Genomic DNA, 10,465 nt, shown 5'->3' on the forward strand with positions numbered 1-10,465 from the left:
GAATACAATCACCGCTTCAAAAGTCAGTTCCCGTACTTTCACCTGGCTTCTTGCTTATGCAATGTAGTGGGGGATTTAGACCCACCCCCCTCTCGCCACAAATTTAAATAAGAGAAATAGTGTGAGTAAAATTCCAGATTGGCACCCAAAATGGCTGAGTATTTTGGCTAATACTTGACTTTCATACACCCCATTCGTAAACCCTGGATCCGCCACTGCAATGACATCATAACAGAAACAAACGCAGCAGGGTATTTATACAGTTTATTTTGTAAACAAACAAGAATTGCATCAATTTATAAAAGAGAAACATTAAACATACCGTTCTGTTGTTTCATTTTATACAGTTTTAAATACCGTCTGCAACTTCTGCATGGCGAATTTATAAAATAAAGTTCTATGATATTGGAAGCGAAAAAATGTAGGCAGAGTTATAAGCCCATTCACTTTATGATGATAAGTTAACATGTTGTTTCCTGGCAACTTCCATCACGCCTATGACTCGGCATGATCATAAGCGAGGCTGGTTTCGAGGCTCGAAAAATTTATATGTTCATGTCAGGGTACCGGTGCGAGTCTTCATTAAAATCCTACAACAGAAATCTCTCAAGTGAACAAAAACTCCGTCAGTTCGTTTTTATTTTCTTTTACACACACTGAAGGTAAATAAAAGACGTAACCTACCTGCACTTTGTCTAAATCTGTCCTACTGTCTCGAATCGTCCCCTGCATAGCTACAACCGCGAGTTCTAACGATGAACATGCCGTTGTTTCTTTTCAAAAACCTGACTAAGAGCTCAATGTTAACTTGACCCATCATATCCACCATCAATTCTCTCAGATCCTTTGAATTTTTGTCGAAATCTGTGTTTAACAATTGCGTTTTCAACTTAGTAAGCTAGACCGACACCAGTTTCTCCATCGCTGATCGCGACCAAATCACATCACGGATGTAGTTTACTCCGCTCTTCTTGTCATCATTTCAGTAAACTTTACACTCTAAATTACCTTTATTTTACACATGTATCTTCTTTTTTTAACATTTTCAATTAAATATCTATATATTATATTCTCTTTGATATTGTTCCTAATTTTTTATTCGATAAAACTCTAACGAACTATATTTTGTGTTCTACGATCGTTATTTTGGTCATCTGCTACATAATCATGGAAGCTCGGTAAGAACACAAATCAAAATAGAAAATATAATAAATGAAATATCATTTTTGAATTTTATTGGAATATGACATGAAGTTGGTACATGGTCAAATGCTGTCTGATGTATTTCTTACCGATTGTAGGTCGTTCTTGGCACACTGATTATGACTACGGATAACTCGGTTTACCTGATCAGGATATATAGGGCTCACGGCGGGTGTGACCGGTCGACAGGGGATGCTTAGTCCTCCTGGTCCCACCTCTGGTGTGTCCAGGGGTCCGTGTTTATCCAACTATCTATTTTGTATTGCTTGTGGGAGTTATAGGATTGGTCACTGTTCGTTATCTTCACCTTTCATAGATTGGTCACTTTAGTCTGGTGACATGATTTGTAGAAGGGAACATTTCTGTTGAGGACAGATATTCTTATTTTCATTTACAAGCGGTATAGATGGGTTTTGTGAAAGTTTCCATAGTAATTTGTCTTCAAGGTATTGATTTTCTGGATGAAGATTTATTTTATTTAACAGAAAGGTGAACATAAAGAACAGTGATCAATCTCATAACTCCTATAAGCAATACAAAATAGAGGGTTGGGCAAACACGGACCCCTAGATATACCAGAGGTAAGATCAGGTGCCTAAGAGGAGTAAGCATCCCTTGTAGACCGGTTACACCCGAACACAATAAAGTAGGATACATATTATATTTATACACCGACCTCATGGGAGGGTCAAGAACAACTCTTGTAATTCATTTATTACATCGTCACAATAGAGAACATATAACCCACAAGACCGAAGTTCATTTCGTTTCATCTGGTTGTAAAAACAAAAGTTAATCATCAAAATCATGGGGGGCAGGCTGATTCACAATCTATGATACAACATCAGGCCCATTAGGGAGATAGATTAATTCACAATCTGTGATACAACATCAGGCCCATTAGGGAGATAGATTAATTCACAATCTGTGATACAACATCAGGCCCATTAGGGAGATAGATTAATTCACAATCTGTGATACAACATCAGGCCCATTAGGGAGATAGATTAATTCACAATCTGTGATACAACATCAGGCCCATTAGGGAGATAGATTAATTCACAATCTGTGATACAACATCAGGCCCATTAGGGAGATAGATTAATTCACAATCTGTGATACAACATCAGGCCATTCATTCTAAGTGAGGATTAGATTAGACGTAGATAGATTAGATCACTCTGACATATTTTAGCATTTATAATTACAGTCATAGGGCATAGTGTCACACAGATAGTTTATAATTACAGTCATAGGGCATAGTGTCACACAGATAGTTTATAATTACAGTCATAGGGCATAGTGTCACACAGATCGTTTATAATTACAGTCATAGGGCATAGTGTCACACAGATCGTTTATAATTACAGTCATAGGGCATAGTGTCACACAGATAGTTTATAATTACAGTCATAGGGCATAGTGTCACACAGATAGTTTATAATTACAGTCATAGGGCATAGTGTCACACAGATAGTTTATAATTACAGTCATAGGGCATAGTGTCACACAGATAGTTTATAATTACAGTCATAGGGCATAGTGTCACACAGATAGTTTATAATTACAGTCATAGGGCATAGTGTCACACAGATAGTTTATAATTACAGTCATAGGGCATAGTGTCATACAGATAGTTTATAATTACAGTCATAGGGCATAGTGTCACACAGATAGTTTATAATTACAGTCATAAGGCATAGCGTCACACAGATAGTTTATAATTACAGTCATAGGGCATAGCGTCAAACAGATAGTTTACAATTACAGTCATAGGGCATAGTGTCACACAGATAGTTTACAATTACAGTCATAGGGCATAGTGTCACACATATAGTTTATAATTACAGTCATAGGGCATAGTGTCACACAGATAGTTTATAATTACAGTCATAGGGCATAGTGTCACACAGATCGTTTATAATTACAGTCATAGGGCATAGTGTCACACAGATCGTTTATAATTACAGTCATAGGGCATAGTGTCACACAGATCGTTTATACTTACAGTCATAGGGCATAGTGTCACACAGATAGTTTATAATTACAGTCATAGGGCATAGTGTCACACAGATAGTTTATAATTACAGTCATAGGGCATAGTGTCACACAGATAGTTTATAATTACAGTCATAGGGCATAGTGTCACACAGATAGTTTATAATTACAGTCATAGGGCATAGTGTCACACAGATAGTTTATAATTACAGTCATAGGGCATAGTGTCACACAGATAGTTTATAATTACAGTCATAGGGCATAGTGTCACACAGATAGTTTATAATTACAGTCATAGGGCATAGTGTCACACAGATAGTTTATAATTACAGTCATAAGGCATAGTGTCACACAGATAGTTTATAATTACAGTCATAGGGCATAGTGTCACACAGATAGTTTATAATTACAGTCATAGGGCATAGCGTCACACAGATAGTTTATAATTACAGTCATAGGGCATAGTGTCACACAGATAGTTTATAATTACAGTCATAGGGCATAGTGTCACACAGATAGTTTATAATTACAGTCATAGGGCATAGCGTCACACAGATAGTTTATAATTACAGTCATAGGGCATAGCGTCACACAGATAGTTTATAATTACAGTCATATGGCATAGCGTCACACAGATAGTTTATAATTACAGTCATAAGGCATAGCGTCACACATATAGTTTATAATTACAGTCATAAGGCATAGCGTCACACAGATAGTTTATAATTACAGTCATAAGGCATAGTGTCACACAGATAGTTTATAATTACAATCATAAAGCATTGTGTCACACAGATAGTTTATAATTACAGTCATAGGGCATAGTGTCACACAGATAGTTTATAATTACAGTCATAGGGCATAGTGTCACACAGATAGTTTATAATTACAGTCATAGGGCATAGTGTCACACAGATAGTTTATAATTACAGTCATAAGCCATAGAGTCACACAGATAGTTTATAATTCTAGTCATAAGGCATAGCGTTACAAAGATAGTTTTTATCAACTGAAATCAAATACATGTATAAGTCAATTGCATAATTCACTTCTTTATAGCAATACAAGCTGTAACTGACGGTATTTTTTCAACTATCCAATTATTCACCAAATCACACCTACCGGTATAACTAATATAATCCCCAAGATCTGAAGAAAAATTCTGCAAAATAAACAAGGGAATATTGTTTGAGTGCACACCTACAATGAACGTTTCGTATAAAACGCCATTGTGTCGTATACACGGACATGGGAACGATGATTGCCGAACATGATCGGGTTGCTGAGACCGAGGCCTTATACAAAGACGGAAACTGACGCGAGTCACTACACGTGTCGTTTGTTTTAAAATATTACGTTGTTTCATGAATGACTAGAAATACTATGTAAGTGTAAAAAGGTAATAATTAAGCAAATGTGCCACTGAAATGAAATTTTGATTGTGAATTTTCTATAAAATTGGCATGTTAAACTGTTTACAAATCTAATACGTGCTCAGTGCCTCTCTTTCGCTTTTTCCGAACTGGTGACCTCCAAGATCAATGCACATCGGAGCTAGTAGGAATTACTGACAGGATGACAATGATTCAGTAATTACTGACAGGATGACAATGATTCATGAATTAACATTTTTTGCTAATTTGAAGGGTTTATTGCTTCAGATTCACTCTGATTCTATTAAGTTATATATATATTCAATCACATATATGTTGACTATTTGTTCTTTTATTTTTTAATTTATTTACCGTCAGTTACAGCTTGTATTGCTTTACAAAAGCTACGCGATTTCATCAAAGTATTTTCGTTGTTTAAATTTGTGGATCACCATTCCGAAATTATTGTAATGTAAACGAAAAAAAAAGGTGAGAACACTTCTACACATAATAACACAAATAATATATATGTCCACGTGTTCATAGGAGTTTTAGTTAAAGGGCTCGAAATGCATTTCCATTTAAAGCGCATTGTGACATGCAAGTCTAGAGATTGACATGTATGTCTAGAGATATTTTTTTGATTATGTAATGAATGACGTCTGCTGTGACGTATATGTTTTTATGATTAGCACACGTGTTTATGCCCGAGATGTATATAAATTTATGAAGCTAATCAAAACAATGATAGATGATGGCGATGGGAAGGTGAAGATATCAAAACGTAAGATGGTAAATTGGTGCATGCAGATTTAAAATCAGTCTAAATTGCTGGGTATATGAGGTGATTAACTGCGACGGAAAACTTGATAATCTGCATAACGACAGAAGCCGTTGTGCATGAATCAACATGTTTCTCTTTTGTAGTTAATTACCTCGTATACTGAGTATTCAACAAATTATACATAGATTCCTTGTATTTATATTTGAAATAAAGATACAAAATCGATGTTAAAATACTGCCTAGACATAATAGAAATACACGACGTTCGAATTTGCACAATGCCCACCCACTGACTTCATGATAAGTGGTTGATTGGCATGCGTATTGAGAGAATGTGCGACGGTCACGCCAACGTGAAATAGTCCGCGCCAAAATGCGATGGTTTGTTCACGTTACGGAAGCCAAAGTGCGATGATCACGCCAAAGTGCGATGGTCCATCATTTGTCGGCGCACTCCGCCAAAGTGCGATGGTCTGGCACTCCAAAGTCCGATGGTGAAAGGGTAGTTTAACGGATGTGTCGTCAAGTTATGACGTCATTCGTAACGTCTTTCAAAATTAAACCGAAGAAATGCAACGTCAGTTTGGTCCAACGAAGGTTCTTTCTGCTGGCACCAACGTCTTCGGGATACTGAAGGAAGGCACGGGTGATTAAAATTGACATGGACAATAGCAAGGACAAGGTTTACACTGTTGAGGATTGTGAGAACGTCTGAGTACATTTGTTGTCGAAATATCAACTTTAATTCATAATCATTTATTACTTGTGATATGCACGTAATAAATTCCTGGAGGGGTATGCTATAGTGCAAAACATTCCATGCAATTTCGCATTTGAAAATTTTCCGTTTAATAACACAACTAAAGAGTACTGAAATAAGTTTACATGGAAACATAAGCTGTTAACTATTTACATTTTCGGTATCGTTAAACATGCTTGCTTTCCATTCAACGGCATATTTCTCATTTAGTTCCGTGTAAACAGAAACAAGAACACGGTTGGAGAAGTTTGAGCCAACCACAGTACAATTCCACCAGTCATGTATAAGTTATTCTGAACGATCCCCCCTTTTAGCTCACCTGAGTTGAAACCTCAAGTAAGCTTTTCTGACCACCCGTTGTCCGTCTGTCTATAAACTTTTCATACTTTCGACTCTTCTCCAGAACCACTGGGCTAATTTCAACCAAACTTGGTACAAATCATTCTTGGGTGAAGGGGATTCAAGTTTGTTCAAAGGAAGGACCATGCTCCCTTCATAGGAGAGGTAATCACAAAAATAGGGCGGGATCATTTAAAAATCTTCTTCTCAAGAACCACTGCGCCATAAGAGCTGACATTTACATGAAAGCTTTCTGACATACTGAAGATTCGAGTTTGTTAAAATCATAGCTCCCGGGGGTAGGATGGAGCCACAATAGGGGATCAAAGTTTTGCATACAAATATATTGGGAAATCATTAAAAATCTTCTTCTGAAGAATCACTGGTCCAGAAAACTTTACATTTAAATGAAAGCTTCCTGACATACTGCAGATTCAAGTTTGTACAAATCATGGCCCCCGGGGGTAGGATTGGGCCACAATAGGAGATCAAAATTTTATATAGAAATATATAGAGAAAATCTTTAAAAATCTTCTTCTCAAGAACAATTGGACCAAAGAAGTTTATATTTACACGAAAGCTTCCTGACATAGCGTAAATTCAAGTTTGTTAAAATCATAGCCCTCGGGGGTAGGTTGGAGCCAGAATAGGGATCAAAGTTTTACATGCGATTATGAAGGGAAAATCTTTAGATATGGGCCAAGTTGACCCAGGTGAGCGATGTGGGTCATAGTCGTCTTGTTTCAGTTACCATCATTACTATAAAGTAACATAATTAGGAATAATCTAAAATTTACTAGCAAGGAATTTTAATGGTGGCCATTGATCAAGTTATGAATTCAATAGAGTAACAATAAATTATTGAAGCTTGAATCTCGAACATATTAAACTTTTTGAGACAGCAGTGTGATTCTGTACACCGTCGACATTAACGTTTTATTTACTCTGAGATAACACAAGTAACTTAGCCGTATATACAAGAAAGGTGAAGATAACAGTGATCAATCTCGTAACTCCTATAAGCAATACAAAATAGATAGTTGGGCAGACACGGACCCCTGGACACACCAGAGGTGGGATCAGGCCTGGATTTCTAATTTAAAAAAAAAATCTCAAACTTAAGTTTGAGTTTTCTTTTACTTGAGCAGTCAAAATTTGAGCAAAATCTCAGATTTAAGTCCAAGTTGTGACTTAAGTTTCTTTCGAGAAATGAAGGCCTGGTGCCTAGGAGGAGTAAGCATCTCCTGTCGACCTGTCACACCCGCCGTGAGCCCTATATCCTGATCAGGTAAACGGAGTTATCCGTGGTCAAAATCAGTGTGCCAAGAACAGCATAACAATCAGACAGCATTTGACCCATTGATAGGTTGTATTGACAAACTAGATCGTTATAACAACCATAGAATTTGCGAAATGCTGACTTCAATCGAGACTGTTGAAACTCCTGTACCATCAATTTTTTTTGTCTGTAGCTTGCCTCGATTAAAAAACTGACTATACGCAGAACAAGCTCTTACGTATCGCATCAGTTGAGAGATATAAACACCATATGCAGGTGATAATGGAATATTGCTACATAAATATGGGAAGTTGACAATGGAGCTGAAATCATCCCGTTTGTCATACAGTTTGACGTTAATGTCTATCTAAGTATGAAGCAGAAGTGGACGACTCTGTGGTGTCCTTTATTTCGAGCTCACAGGGATATATCAAATCGACATATTAATGAAAGTTATTATTGTTAATAGACAAAACGTGATCGATATATCGAAATGTCGAATTGAAGGCCACAGCGAGAGATTTTTTCTTCTCACGTAGAAGTTTTTGAATAAATTCTGCTTCATATGAATATAGAAACAGGTCAGCTAACAAAGGAGCACAATTCGTGCCCATGGGAATTCCAACAGACTGTTGGAAGACCTGATCACCAAAGACCACGAAGATATTGTCAATGAGGAACTCTAGCATATTTTTTATTTCAACTTCAGAGTACTTGTGCGTGGAATCAGAGTGGTGTTTAACAAAGTAAGTTTTTGAATGACTGATCACTAGATATGAATATTTCCGTTTTCCATTTTTGTTGAAGAAGCAACTGTCTATGATGTCACAAAGTCTAGTCTTTAATTTATCGTGAGGAATGGTCGTGTATAGTGTTGAAAAGTCATAGGTTTTAATGTTATTGATTTGGGGAAAATTCTGCGATTTCAAGTTTAATCAAAGTTCTTCCGAATTTTTTAGAATCCACATTTGATTAACACTACTTCTGGCACATGTAGTCGCACAGTAAGTTTGAAGTTTCTCCATCACAGCTGTTAATATTTTCGTGTGGAGCAGAGATAGGGGCTTGGTAGAACACTTACCGGATCCAGCAATGTATCTTTGTTTATAAGGGTTTTATGTAGTTTAGGAATCCAATATAGGTACGGTGACTCATATTCATTTGACCCATTAACTGGGATATTAAATGTGTCTAAAACTGAAGCATGGTTTTGAAGAATTTCATCTTTTGAAAGGGCAGTTGGAGTATAAGTACGATTACTAAAAGTGGAATTAATGCCCACTTCGTTGAAAATACAGTTGTAATAATGAGCCTTACAATCAAAGACAATGTTGTTACTAGCTTTGTCAGCTGGAACCAAAACATATTCCTCATGTAACCTATCTAATTCTTTTATCACTTCTGGTTTACTATACACAGAAGGATAGGTGGTATGTACTTTTGTTTTCATATGTCGAATGCGGGATTGTAATATCCCTCTTATGCTTTTAACCCATTCTGACAATGTATCAAGTTCTTCTTTTTCATATTTAGCCCATCGTCTGGCATAATCTTCGACAGAATTCATAATAGAGATGAAGTTCTGTCGCCAATTAAAAGACCGAGGTTCTCTGTATTTAGGACCTTTTAGAATAGGTCATTTGAGGTCCTCATTTTCAACTATATCAACATCACCAGTAATGACATGTCCAGCTGGACTACAGTTGAAAGAAGATGGAGAACAAGAACACGTTGGTGAGTTACGTATAAGATGGTCTATATCTAGGCACTGCAAAGTTTGTTTATAATTAAAAAGTTTGGATGCAATAGTAGAAGTATAGCTATAGGAAATACAGGGTGTAGACTTGAACTTGAAATAAGTTGGAATACACGACTGAACCCTTTTATGACGAAGAATGTTCCTTATGTTGACGGCCTCTATTCCTTTGTTTGTAAATTTGAGCTTAAGGAACTGGCGGCATGATTTGAAAGGGATATCATCCATGACCCGTGGTGGTTTAAAGAGCCTGTGATTGGCAACATCCATAATCATAGAGTTCAGTCTATATTCTGCTGTTGAAAAATCCAAGTATAGACTAGCCATAGCGTCTTCAAATAACGTGTGTTAAACTCTCAATGGAACAGAGTAAAGTTTTGTACGAATCCGTTGAGTGACCTTCACCTTTATAAACTGACTTCAGCGACCTTTCAATGACCAAAAACCATTTTTATATTACTTATGTAATATATAATCAATACCTGTTCAAAAACTGTTGAAATAAGAAACGTTTTCTTCGTACAAGGCATGCACTGAGTGACCTTCCCAATTGACCTTGAGAGTTCTTGGTCCTAAAGATCAATAAATGTTGAAATATTGTTGATAGTTGGTTGAATGTATATTGTATAGCGTTCAGCTTGATCAATTGTTTTGCTTCTAGACGTTATCGTTCCTACAAAATTTAGGCTTACGGCCTTTGAGCAGGGAGGGATCTTTATCGTGCGTGCTATAACAGGGGTTCTCAGTTTTTGCGGTCTCATCTGAAGGACCGCCCCCATTTATTCGTTTCTTACGACCAACAAGGAGGTGCTGAGGGCCTATTCTAACTCGGATCTCCATAAGATAAATTATTGGCTGTAGATTGTTTAACGTCCCACTCGAGAATCTCTCACTGATTTACTCCTCCTAGGCACCTGATCCCACCTTTGGTGTGTCCAGGGGTCCGTCTTTGCCCAACTATCTATTTTGTATT

General features: G+C 36.8%; 1 long non-coding RNA gene across 1 annotated transcript; it reads right to left on the reverse strand.

The window, feature by feature from the left end:
• Window positions 1-250: 250 nt before the first annotated feature.
• On the reverse strand, window positions 251-2,523 carry LOC125668599 (uncharacterized). Its single transcript, XR_007367695.2, has 2 exons — window positions 685-2,523; window positions 251-590 (listed from the first exon to the last, which is right to left on the reverse strand). It is a non-coding gene; the product is annotated as an uncharacterized LOC125668599 (long non-coding RNA).
• Between the last annotated feature and the right edge of the window lie 7,942 nt (window positions 2,524-10,465).

This window comes from Ostrea edulis, chromosome 4, assembly GCF_947568905.1.
Source record: "Ostrea edulis chromosome 4, xbOstEdul1.1, whole genome shotgun sequence".
Taxonomy (NCBI): Eukaryota; Metazoa; Mollusca; class Bivalvia; order Ostreida; family Ostreidae; genus Ostrea; species Ostrea edulis.